Genomic DNA, 12,213 nt, shown 5'->3' on the forward strand with positions numbered 1-12,213 from the left:
CATGAACTCACCCACGCTGTGTGCGTATTACCTGCACCACACATCACTATGATAGTCCGTCCTTTGTGAGAACTCACCCATGCTGTGTGCATATTCCCTACACCACACATCAGTATGATAGTCCCTCCTCTGCCTGGTGAACTCACCCATGGTGTGTGCATATTCCCTGCACCACAGATCCCTATAATATTCCCTCCTCTGTGTGAACTCACCCATGGTGTGTGCATATTCCCTGCACCACAAATCCCTATGATAGTCCCTCCCCTGCATGAACTCACCCACGCTGTGTGCATATTCCCTGCACCACACATCACTATGGCAGTCCCTCCCCTGCATGAACTCACCCACGCTGTGTGCATATTCCCTGCACCACACATCACTATGGCAGTCCCTCCCCTGCATGAACTCACCCACGCTGTGTGCATCTTCCCTGCACCACACATCACTATGGTAGTCCCTCCCCTGCATGAACTCACCCATGGTGTGTGCATATGTTGCATTTCAGCATGTCCTGTGTGGACCTGTGCTCTGCTCTAGGCTTCCCAAGCGAGTATACAATGGGACTCACCATATTTCTAGCACTACCTCGGAGTTATCCTGGGGAGCAGTGTCTCAGGCTCGGTGCGTGTGTTCTAAATAATGGGGTTCTGGGGATGTGGTGCTGCCTCTGAGCGTGTCTTGGGGGCAGTGTCTCGTGCTCTGGGGGGCAGTGTCTCAGTCTCTGGGGAGCAGTGTCTCAGTCTCGGTGCGTGTGTTCTAAATAATGGGGTTCTGGGGATGTGGTGCTGCGTCTGAGCGTGTCTTGGGGGCAGTGTCTCGTGCTCTGGGGGGCAGTGTCTCAGGCTCTGGGGGGCAGTGTCTCGTGCTCTGGGGGGCAGTGTCTCAGGCTCTGGGGGGCAGTGTTTCAGGCTCTAGGGGGCAGTGTCTCGTGCTCTGGGGGGCAGTGTCTCAGGCTCTGGGGGGCAGTGTCTCAGGCTCTAGGGGGCAGTGTCTCAGGCTCTGGGGAGCAGTGTCTCAGGCTCTGGACTTGTGCAGTACATTGCCTATTTGAGCCTGTGTCCGTCGCCATATCGCCGATCGTTCCTGGGTGCAGCAGCAGTGTGTGTCTGGGGTCTGAACCCCTCCTCCTGCTCAGTTACAACTCCGGAAACCCACCCTTCAGCTGCAGGAAATCCCAGCCGAGAGCGGAAAGGCCCAGCAGCTTCTGATCAGGTGAGTGATTGGGCTGTGCAAGGTGTGCTGTACTGTGCAGGGTGTGCTGTGTGATTGGGCTGTGCAGGAGTGTGCTGGCTGTGCAGGAGTGTGCTGTGTGACCAGATCATCCTGTGATATCTCTAATAGCTCCCAACTGATCTAGGGGGGATCTTAGATCTTCTGGAAGTCGGGGGCGGGGGGGAGATCGTCCGTCTGCCTTTAGTGGAGATAACATCTGACGTGAAATCCAAGCCCTGTCACCCCCCCCCCCCCCCACCTCCCTGACTCCCCCCAGGCAAGGCGCCCAGTGGCTCAGGCCCAGCCTCGCATAGGAGACCCCATGGAAGTGTCATGCATCGGTGCAGCCCAACAACTGCTTCTTCTGTGACCCTCCAAAGCGTGCAGGATACAATTGGGGGTCCATGGCTTAGTTGCAGCGCGCGCACCTCAGGCCTTTCCTCCTCCTGCGACCAATAAATCAAGTACCAGGAAGGGGAAGCCCTCCCCGCAGGAGGTCTCCTGGGAACAGTGCTACAGAGGCAGCAGCTGCACACCAGGGCGCTGACCAATCGAATGCATGGGGAGGGGCAGAGGTAGAGTAGCCAGAGAGGAAAGTGTGGTGTCGTCACCAAAGTATCGAAGAGAGGAACAGTCCTCTCTCTCTGTTATCGGCTGTTGAGTGGGCTGCGTCCCACGTGACAGGAAGGGGAGGGGTTACCGCGTGGAGCGGCAGTTAGTGTCGAGGTTAAATAAAGATAAGACTTGTTGCACCCCAGCTCCCGTGTCAGTCTCTGCTTGAAGAGAGAGAGCGGTTAGGAGTGTGAGGAGGTCCACCTACAGGACACTACATCTGGCGACGAGACGGACACGCGCCCCGCCGTGCCCGCCACCTCAAGTCACAGCGCTCGTGACGCCCGTGAGTCTTCCGTCCCTCCGATGCCCCGAGGATAGCGGGTCGGAGCGTGAGGGCTCCCCGCCACCGGAAGAGGCCCCGTGGAGCAGGAGCAGCAGCTCCCCGCGCTACTACCTTCCGGGCGGGAAAAAGAGAAGACTTCGCTCCCGCCAACGGCATCGACGCCGGTAGGCGTGATCTCCAACGCCACGGGTGGAGCGGCGACTCCCCGCATCACACCACCGGGCGGTCGAGGCGCACTGGCCTCCCGCCAACGGCAACGGCTGGAGCGAATAACTCCAGCAGAACTCCGGGCAATGGCCACAAAGGCACATTGTGCCCGCTCAGCGCCTGCATGAAAAGGGTAAACACACGAACCCCTACGCAAGCAGCGAGTCAAGAGACGCACATCGAAGGCCTCATAGATCCCCACGCAGCCATCCACACCCGTTCGGCGCAGGGAGAGCGAACTCCCCAACACAGCGCCCCCTAGTGACGGCCAGACGCCACCGCAGCACAAGAGTGGCTCAGGAGAGGAGTCACCCACTGCTACAGCGACTCCAGCCCGAAGGTTGTCACTCACAGTCCCAGTGACACCAGCACAAAAAGAGGGTTCCTACGCCCCAGCGTCCCCGCACAGGAAAATGACGGACAGCCTCCTAGCCCAATTACCAGCTAATTTTGACCTCACAGAGACAAGCACCCTGGGGTCAAGGTGGAGAAGATGGCTGAGAGACTTTGAAGTATGCCTAAAGGCAGCTGGACCACTGGAGGATGAACAAAAACTAAACCTCCTAAACCATGCGGTAGGTTCCAACGTGCGTGATATCCTCGAGGAAATGCCGGAAGGCAACATAGATACTTACATCAAGCTAAAGACATCGCTCACAGAATATTTCACACCTCACACAAACGTGGACTACGAGCGGCATGTATTCCATACTACCAAGCAAAACAAAGGAGAATCCATAGACGCGTTCGTCATGAGGCTAAGATCAAAAATGAAGCACTGTGACTTCAACAATTACTCGAATGAGGAGGCCCTCAGATCACAGATCATAGTGGGGTGCGAAAGCGCGGACTTCCGGAGGCGACTACTACAACAGCCGAGAAGTCTAGAAGAAATCCTGCGCCTAGCGAGATCCGACGCTGCCCTTGCAGCACAAGTGGAGGGCCTGGACGATATAAAGATCACACACGGCAAGCAGGAAAGCATCAACAAGCTGGAGGGTACAACGAGAACCAACACAGATCCCTTCTGCTACAGATGTGGCCATGAATACCCACACGAAGGAACGTGTCCGGCCATGGGACAGACTTGCTCCGCATGTGGTGGCGACAACCACTACAAGTCCGTATGCCTGATATTTCGCAGTAAAATGAAGGGAGCAGGTAGAAGTGGAAAATCCTCGATGGAACTAGAACAGAATCAACGCTCCCACCACAGCAGGGCGGCACATCACTTCCCGGAACAAGGACGGCACCGTCACCACGACAAGCAACCGGAAAGAAGACAAGAGAGGGGAGAATGGAGGGAGAACAAAACCACCCAGCCAAAAACAAGAAGGCGACCCAGAAGGTATGTGAGATGCCTCATAGAACAATCACAGCCAGACAGCGTGTCAAGCGCATCCTCAGAGGAGAGGTCCCGCAGAACGGGAATGCAACAAGAAGCACCACGGAAAAAGGGATATCTATACGCCCTTGGAAACAACATGGCCAAAGAACACAGCCCAATACTAAGAATACGAATAAACCAAACAGCTGCAGAATTCCTGATAGATACTGGAGCAACTGTGAACGTAATAAGTGAAGAAGTATACCAAAGCATACCGAACGCCCCTCGCCTACAGCCAGCACGAGCCCTCATCTATCCCTATGGCTCAAAAACACCCCTAGCATGCAAAGGGTTTTTCATGGCATCATGCCAGTACAAGGAACACAAGAAAAACATCCCCATGCACGTGGTAGAAGCCGCCGCGGAGAGCGGATGCATCTTGAGCTATCGGTCAGCCGCAGAGATGGGACTCACTCACATATTGTACCGTCTCATGGTGCACAAGTACCTAGACCCAACGGCAAGCATCGATCAAATATTCCCGGCCCTGTTCAAAGGCTTAGGAAAACTGAAGGGAAAACAGATTGAACTTCACATTGACCCCCAAATCACTCCAGTAGCCCAACACTACAGGGGCATCCCTATCAACATTCAACAGCAAGTTGAAAGCGAACTAACTAAGCTATTAGAGGCCGACATCATTGAGCCCGTGGAAGGCCCCACACCATGGGTCTCGCCTATAGTGCCGGTACCCAAAAGAGAATCTCCGGACATTAGGATATGTGTAGACATGAGAAGACCAAATGAAGCCATCCTAAGAGAACGACATCAAGCCCCCCGGATAACGGACATGGTGCACCTCTTAAATGGGGCGACAACATTCTCGAAGTTAGACCTAAACAAAGGCTATCATCAGCTGGAGCTCAGCAAGAAATCACGATACATAACAACGTTTGCCACCCATCTAGGTTTGTTCCGCTACAAGCGACTTAGTTTTGGAGTATCCTCAGCGGCCGAAATCTTTCAAGCAGAAATCCACAATGTCATCAAGCATGTGCCCAACTGCTTAAATTACAGCGATGACATTCTGGTTTTCGGCCAGACTCAGGAACAACATGATGACACTCTGATGAGAGTCTGCATGGCCTTGGAGGAAGCCCAGCTAACACTCAACAAAGAAAAGTGTGAATTCCGCAAGAAGACGCTCAGATTCTTCGGACACATATTTTCAGAGAAGGGCATGACGCCTGACCCCGAAAAGGTTAGTGCACTCCGAGAAGCTGAACCACCCGCAACAACATCAGACCTCAGATCGTTCCTGGGGCTCGCAAGCTACTGCACAAGGTACATACGTGATTTTGCGTCCATCAGTGAACCCCTGAGAGCTCTAACCAAACTAAACACCGAATTTGTGTGGTCACCCAAATGCCAAGAGGCATTCCAGATCATCAAAGACCGCATCTCAGACGCCCGAAATCTGGCATACTTTGACCCCAAGAAGACAACAGAACTCGTTGTAGACGCCAGTCCCGTTGGGTTAGGCGCCATTCTCACACAACTAGACGACAAAGAGGGAGGCGAGAAACACATAGTATCGTACGCCAGTCGAAGCCTATCAAAAACCGAACAAGCCTATTCTCAAGCCGAAAAGGAAGGACTGGCGGTCGTCTGGGCCTGCGAGCATTTTCACCTCTTCCTATATGGGAAACCTTTTATAGTTGTGACGGATCACCAGGCACTCACTTTCATCTACGGCAACCCACAAGCCAAAATGCCACCAAGGATAGCCAGATGGGCACTTAGGCTGCAGGACTATCGATTCACCATCATACACTGGCCAGGGAAGGAACAAAATCCAGCGGATTTCCTATCCCGGCACCCCAAGGAAAAGAGCGGACCAGAACAATCCATTGCTGATCAATACATCAGATATGTCATTCACAGCAGCACACCACAAGGGCTCGACATGGAACAGATAACGAGGGAGTCCAGCGCAGATCAAGGAATACAGACCATCTTGAGGTGCCTAGAAACTGGACGTTGGAAACATGCAAAACAGATACGTGAAACAATGAACGAGGACATCAAACGAGACATCACGTGCCTTCTGGCTGTAAAGGAAGAACTTGCGAAGTCTGAGGAAGGACTACTACTAAAAGGGACTAAACTAGTAATACCGCGAAGCCTACGCCAGAAGGTGCTAGAGCTAGCTCATGAAGGACACCGGGGAATTGTATCCACCAAAAGGATGCTGAGGCAAAAGCTATGGTTTCCCCAACTGGACACCTCTGTGGAGGAGTTATTACAAAACTGTCCCACCTGTGCCATCGTGAAGCCGCACACAGTCCCGGAACCACTAAGAATGACTGCACTACCAGAAGGAGCATGGGAAGAGATAGCCATCGACCACTTTGGGCCCATGGAAGGGGGTGAATACATTTTGGTAGCGGTAGATGAATACTCTAGATATCCAGACCTACAGGTCATCCCATCCACCGCTGCACATCACACCATCCCAGCACTGGATCGGATGTTCGCGATCTATGGCATACCGAAGGTTGTAAAGTCTGACAACGGACCACCCTTCACGGGACAAGACTTTCAGAGATTCGCAGAATACATGGGTTTCTGTCATCGTAAAGTAACACCGCTGTGGCCTCAAGCAAATGGCACTGTGGAAAGATTCATGAGCAACATCAAGCGCACGACTCAGATCGCACGCCTCACGGGAGAACCCGTCGAGAAAATGCTGTACCAATTCATGCGAGACTATAGGAACACTCCACACAGCACCACGGGGAAGTCACCATCAGAAGTAATGTTCGGACGAATGATCAGAACGCGACTACCGCACGCGCCCGACATTGAAGGACAGTACGCAGAGGACGCGGAGATGAGAACACGCGACTCCCTCATGAAGGAACACATGAAAGAGACAGCCGACCGCAAGCGCAGAGCCAGAGAGAGCGACCTGGCGCCTGGGGACATGGTCGTGGTCCGACAACAGCCACAGCGCAAAAACGCAACTCCTTTCAATGAAGAACCCCTCATCATCACTGGGAAGAAAGGATCGCTCATCACCGCAGAAGGAGATCACCGGTCCATAACGCGAAACTCTTCTCACTTTAGAAAGATGCCTGGTTTTCAGCGTTCAAGAAATTCAAGTATGTGTGACACTTTCTCCCAATGGGACGCCCCCTATGAGGGAGACAGGGAAGACTCTGGAGATGATGTGACACCAGGAGAATGGGTGGCACCATCTGCAAGTGTGGACCACCGACCACACAGAACCAGAAGGAGGCCTACTCGTCTCATCGAAGAAATGGGTTGAGAACGCAACTGACTGTTTAGTGACGGGAGGGTGTGGTGTCGTCACCAAAGTATCGAAGAGAGGAACAGTCCTCTCTCTCTGTTATCGGTTGTTGAGTGGGCTGCGTCCCACGTGACAGGAAGGGGAGGGGTTACCGCGTGGAGCGGCAGTTAGTGTCGAGGTTAAATAAAGATAAGACGTGTTGCACCCCAGCTCCCGTGTCAGTCTCTGCTTGAAGAGAGAGAGCGGTTAGGAATGTGAGGAGGTCCACCTACAGGACACTACAGAAAGGTAGGCCTGGCTAGGGGTTCCCTATCTTGCTTTTTATTAGGGTTGTTTTCCTTTTCCTGTCCCCTTCATTTCCTGAAAACAGAGCAATCTGGTGGGATGTCATAAGGCTTTGGGCCAATCCCTATGGCATTTTGTCTTTACAAATATAAAAAGGAGGCCCACCATTCTTGGATCCGTTCCCGGCCTTCCAGAAGAACAAGAAGATTACAGATTGGAGTCCATTCCAAAGTCCTCTGCCAGGGAGGTGAAGGCAGACGATGCCCAAGGAACTGGGGTGCACTTCTGCTGGACCTCACTTTGGCTGAACTGGAACCTAGATCCTGTCGCTGCAGGTGAAAGAACCCCTTTAGATGCCAGCAAAGCTCCCTGGAGTGGGAGTGCATAAAACAGACTCAGCTTGTACTTGATCCCCCGGATCGGGAACCCCAGCGACCTGACATCTGTTTCACTACCCCGGCTCATCTTCTTGCTGACGCAGGACCCGCTGTGCTGCTTTTGGCACCCCACAATCTTCAAGCTGCATACCTGAACCTTTGAGCCATCTCGGTTCTAGGGCCGGCACACTGCTGTGGAAGCATCTGGCTTGCCTTGTCCCGAACAGCACTTCAACCCAACAGAACTTTGTCTCAACCCAACTTCACAGTTGACTTGTGTCACTCACCGACTCAAACCAGTGGAAGATTTGTTTCGACCCAGCTGAACCCCCAACTCGAACATTGGGCCTCATTACACGGTAGGCAGTAAGGGTTTACCGGTACCAGTAAGGGCACCGGTAAACCCTTACCGCCTTACTATGAGGTCTCTTTGCGGGACCCGACCTTAACGGCTGGTGTAGACCAGCCGTTAAAGTGGGACCCGCAAAGGGACCTTGGTGCTAATTACAGTACTGCAATTTGCGGTACCGTAATTAGCTCCTTCCCCATTCCCATTATGCCCTGTGAGGCAAAAATGGGAATGGGGAAGGGCAATGGGGGAAGGGGGAATTACCGCCCCAGCAACCTTGGAATGGGGTGGTAATTCCCCTTTCCTCCATGGTGGAACCGGTATGGTACCAGCGGCAACCATGGTGCTAATAGCACCATGGTTTACCGCCTTCCGTGTAATGAGGCCCATTGTCTCAAACACCATCTCGATCCACCCAGAGCCCTGTCTCAATGCTCACCCCATCACCGACTGCTGTAAAGCACATAGAAGCATGGCTCTGTGCTGTCAGGCACCCAAGACAAAGAAATATGAATATTAACGCTGGGATACTGCCAGGGCTATTAGCGTTACCGCCAAAACCCCACACACAGGTTTGGCGGAACAGTAATTCCCCATTCCCCATTGGACCCATTCGGGAATTTCCCATTCTCCATTGGGCCCAATGGGGAATTTTCGGCGCAACTACCGTCAGCGGTATTACCGTGTGGTAATTGTGCTGAAAATTAGCAAATTCCTGGTGCATTTACCCCCAGCTCAGAGCTATGATCTGGCGGACCCTTAAATGTGGCAGTAATATCGTTACTGCAGCATTTAAGGGTTACTGCCAGACTTGTGATGAGGCTATAGGTGTGTACCTTGATACAAACCTCACCATGAGCAAACATGTCAACTCGCTTGCCTCATCCACTGCCTATGCAGCTAAAATCATTGCCCTCAGTCGACAATTTCTCACTCACGCCACAGAACTGCATTACTCTAGCAAGAGCCCTTATTCTGTCTAAGTTAGACTACTGTAACATACTCCTGCTAGGCACCACTAAGAAGAACTTAGCCAAATTGCAATTACTGCAAAATAAAGCACCAAGGGCAGAGCTCGCAATCCAAAAAAGAGACCACATTTCACAGACTAGGAGAGAGGTACCCTGGCTACCCATAGAAGCCAGAATGCTACACCATCAAACATAAATGCATCAGCCAAAACACCTCCACCTACCTCAACCAAATGCCTAATATCCAACTCCAGCACTCACCTATTCACCCCCGGCTTCAAGAGCTCAAGCGTAGGAGGTTCCACCTTTCCTGCAGCAGCTCCTAGAATTTGGAACTCACTCCCATTGAACATAAGTAAAGAGCCCTCCCACACCCACTTCAAGAAACTGCTAAAAAACCTGGTTATTCAACAAATACTAAACTGTTTTACTCCCTAATGCTTCACTAGTCCCTGTCTACCACCCCACTGGCAACCAGTGTAAGCCCATACGTTCCCCCATTTCAATACTTGCCTTGTAACTGTATCAACGTATCATCTTGACCTGAATTCAATTCCTTTTTAACCAGAAAGCTATATTCTACCTGTGTAACCTACGCCGTGATGCCCGTGGGGTTGGGCGTATAATCAAATGAAATAAATAAATACAAATCAATAAATATAATAGATAAGAAATCAGATTTGACGGGAAGCAGTGAGCTTCTTAAAATGGGATGAGTTAGAGGGACAGTCTGAGCAGGTTGTGGAGGGGAGCAAATGGAACAGTCACCGGGGACAATACATACGTGCACATACATAGATAAAGGACAATGCACATTGGACATGTTTAAGTGCCGGCAGGCGGTACGGCCATCTGTGCTCGGGATGTGACCATGATGGGTGAAGTGCTAGAGTGGAGGCAGAGGAAGTGAGGGACAGAGGCTAGTTAGAGGCAAGGGGAAAATGTTAGCTAGCAGTCAAATGAGAGGTAACTCGGAGGCGAGGAGGTGGGTTTTAGTTTGGATTTTTAACAGATATGTGTGGACTGTTTCTCGGATGCCCATGGGAACAGAATTTCATACAAGTGAAACTAGAACAGAGCAGGAACCGAAGCAAGCGGAAGTACGGGGAGGACAAGGAGCCACAAGGGTAGTCGAGGAGACAGAGCGGAGATGACGAGAAGGCTTGTAGAGTTGGATAGACACAGTGGGGCCTTACCGCGGATAGATTTGTGAACCAGGAGAAGAAATTTAAATCTGGCCCTGTTTTACATCATCAGCCATCCATCCTGGTGACGGTGCGAGGAAGTAGGTGTGAAGTGAGGGAGTTCAAAGGGAGTCCTGGTAGCCAAGTTAATGATCTTGTCAAGAGGACAGAAAGCATAGTTGGGGAGACCAAAGAGGATGCTGGCTCAGTAATCCACTTTAGGGAAGGGAAGAGGGGTTAAGAGATGCTTGGCAGTGCCTGATATTTCTAATATTTAGGAGCTGCTGTTCCCCTTTTGGAGGTGAAAGTAGAGAAGGTGTGAGAAGGGACATAGATGACGCAGAGGTGTCTAGCTGGAGAAGAGTAGGGGAGAGTGTCAGATGGGACCTGGATAGGCAGAGGAAGAGATGAGAGAGAGCTTTTGGCACAGAAGGAGAGCACCTCTGTTTTTGGTAGAGTTTAACATCAGAGAGTGAGAAGACATCCAATATTTAATGGCAGAGAGACAGTAGGAAATGTTGATAGAGAGATCAGAGGAGAGTTCAGGAAAGAGGAGAAGATTTGGGTTACGATTTTTGTACAGTGGAAGTGGCTCGGTTATGTTATTTCACAAACCAGAACCGGCACATTTTTCTACTTTCATTTTTTTACATTGCAAACGTAACTTCCTTTTAGTAAAGTATTTTTTCCAATTCATTTCTATCCTTTTCTGACCTTTTTTAGGGGAAACATGATCCTAATTTATTCAGTGAAGAATCTTTAGTTCTGAAAGAGTAAAAGTGATCTGATTCATCGCAATAAAACGCAGAATGTTTAGTCCATAAAATAACCATTCATTGGGCCTCATTCCGAGTACGGCGCTAACCAATGGCGCTATTAACGCCTTGGTTGACGCTGTACCCGGACCGGCAGCGCCTTGGTGGATGGCGGAATTACCGCCCCATTCCAAGGTTGGCGGGGCGGTAATTCCCCATTCACCAAGGCTCTTCCCAAACCCAAATGAGCCCCCATAGGGCTCAATGGGAATGGGGAAGATGCAAATAACGGTGACCGTTCATTACGGTCACCGTTATTGGCTTGGAGGCCCCTTTGCACCCTCGACTTTAACACCTGCTCAAAGCAGGCGTTAAGGGCGAGGGCGCAAAGGGAACTCGGAGTATGGCGGTAAGGGATCACCGCCACCGGTCTCGTTACCGGTGGCCGCTATCCCTTACCCCCATACTCGGAATGAGGCCCATTGTCTACCTGCTATTTAATTATTTATTTTGTGAGTGGGTTATTTCTTGAGCATGTATCTATCTAGCCACCATCACCTGGACTTTGCTAGAGAGTGGACCTATCTGGTGGGTTTGTACTCGGATGTGCCCGCTGGCCATTGGTGTATGATTTGCTTCACCGCATCCATACACAGCACACCCCGTGACCCCATGTGTACCCCTTTCTGGGCATCAGTAACAGGTATTCCGCCAGCTCTTAGGACACACACTACCTCACATACCCGCATGCACAGAAGGAGAGGTGCACATGTAGAAGCTGGGGATCAGTTCCTGTGTCGCGGGAACCCTGTCATATCCTACAGGCGCCCCCTTATGAATCCTGTATTACAGGCTCTGGCACTTCGTCTGCTGGAACTAAATTCATGTTAGCAGCAATCGGGCTACATTTTTAGAAAGTGCCTCAGCCGATTTGTTCACTTACAAAGTGTAAACACGTTATTTGTTTGGCAAACCTGCTACACATGTGATGGCAGATTACACATTGGGGGGTACACTACTGATCATTTCAGAAAGGGGGCACCCAGAGGATTACTTTCCAGCATTTCTAGAACCAAAGTTATTCTAACTTGGTTATTTGACTTTTTGGAATAAAAACACATAAACGTTTTAATTGTGTATTGGGTAACAATACATATACAATGATAACATGATATCTTGCTTAGTATATTGGCTGTCGCCTCTGTTCTCTTCTGGGAAAGCCCGGCACCTTCTCAAGATGGCAGCTATACCGCCGGGTGGAAGTGCTTCAAGGGATGCTCTGTCTATGCAACGGGTAAGTCACACTAGGGGGATAATGACTGAAGTAGACCGGAG

At 51.2% G+C, this 12,213-nt stretch overlaps 1 pseudogene; it reads left to right on the forward strand.

Annotated features, from left to right (window-relative positions):
- The first annotated feature begins 1,058 nt into the window (after positions 1 to 1,058).
- Positions 1,059 to 12,213, forward strand: part of LOC138525636 (zinc finger protein 268-like) — a 44,337-nt pseudogene continuing 33,182 nt past the window's right edge.

Source organism: Ambystoma mexicanum, chromosome 7p (assembly GCF_040938575.1).
Source record: "Ambystoma mexicanum isolate Mex_15411 chromosome 7p, UKY_AmexF1_1, whole genome shotgun sequence".
Classification (NCBI taxonomy): domain Eukaryota; kingdom Metazoa; phylum Chordata; class Amphibia; order Caudata; family Ambystomatidae; genus Ambystoma; species Ambystoma mexicanum.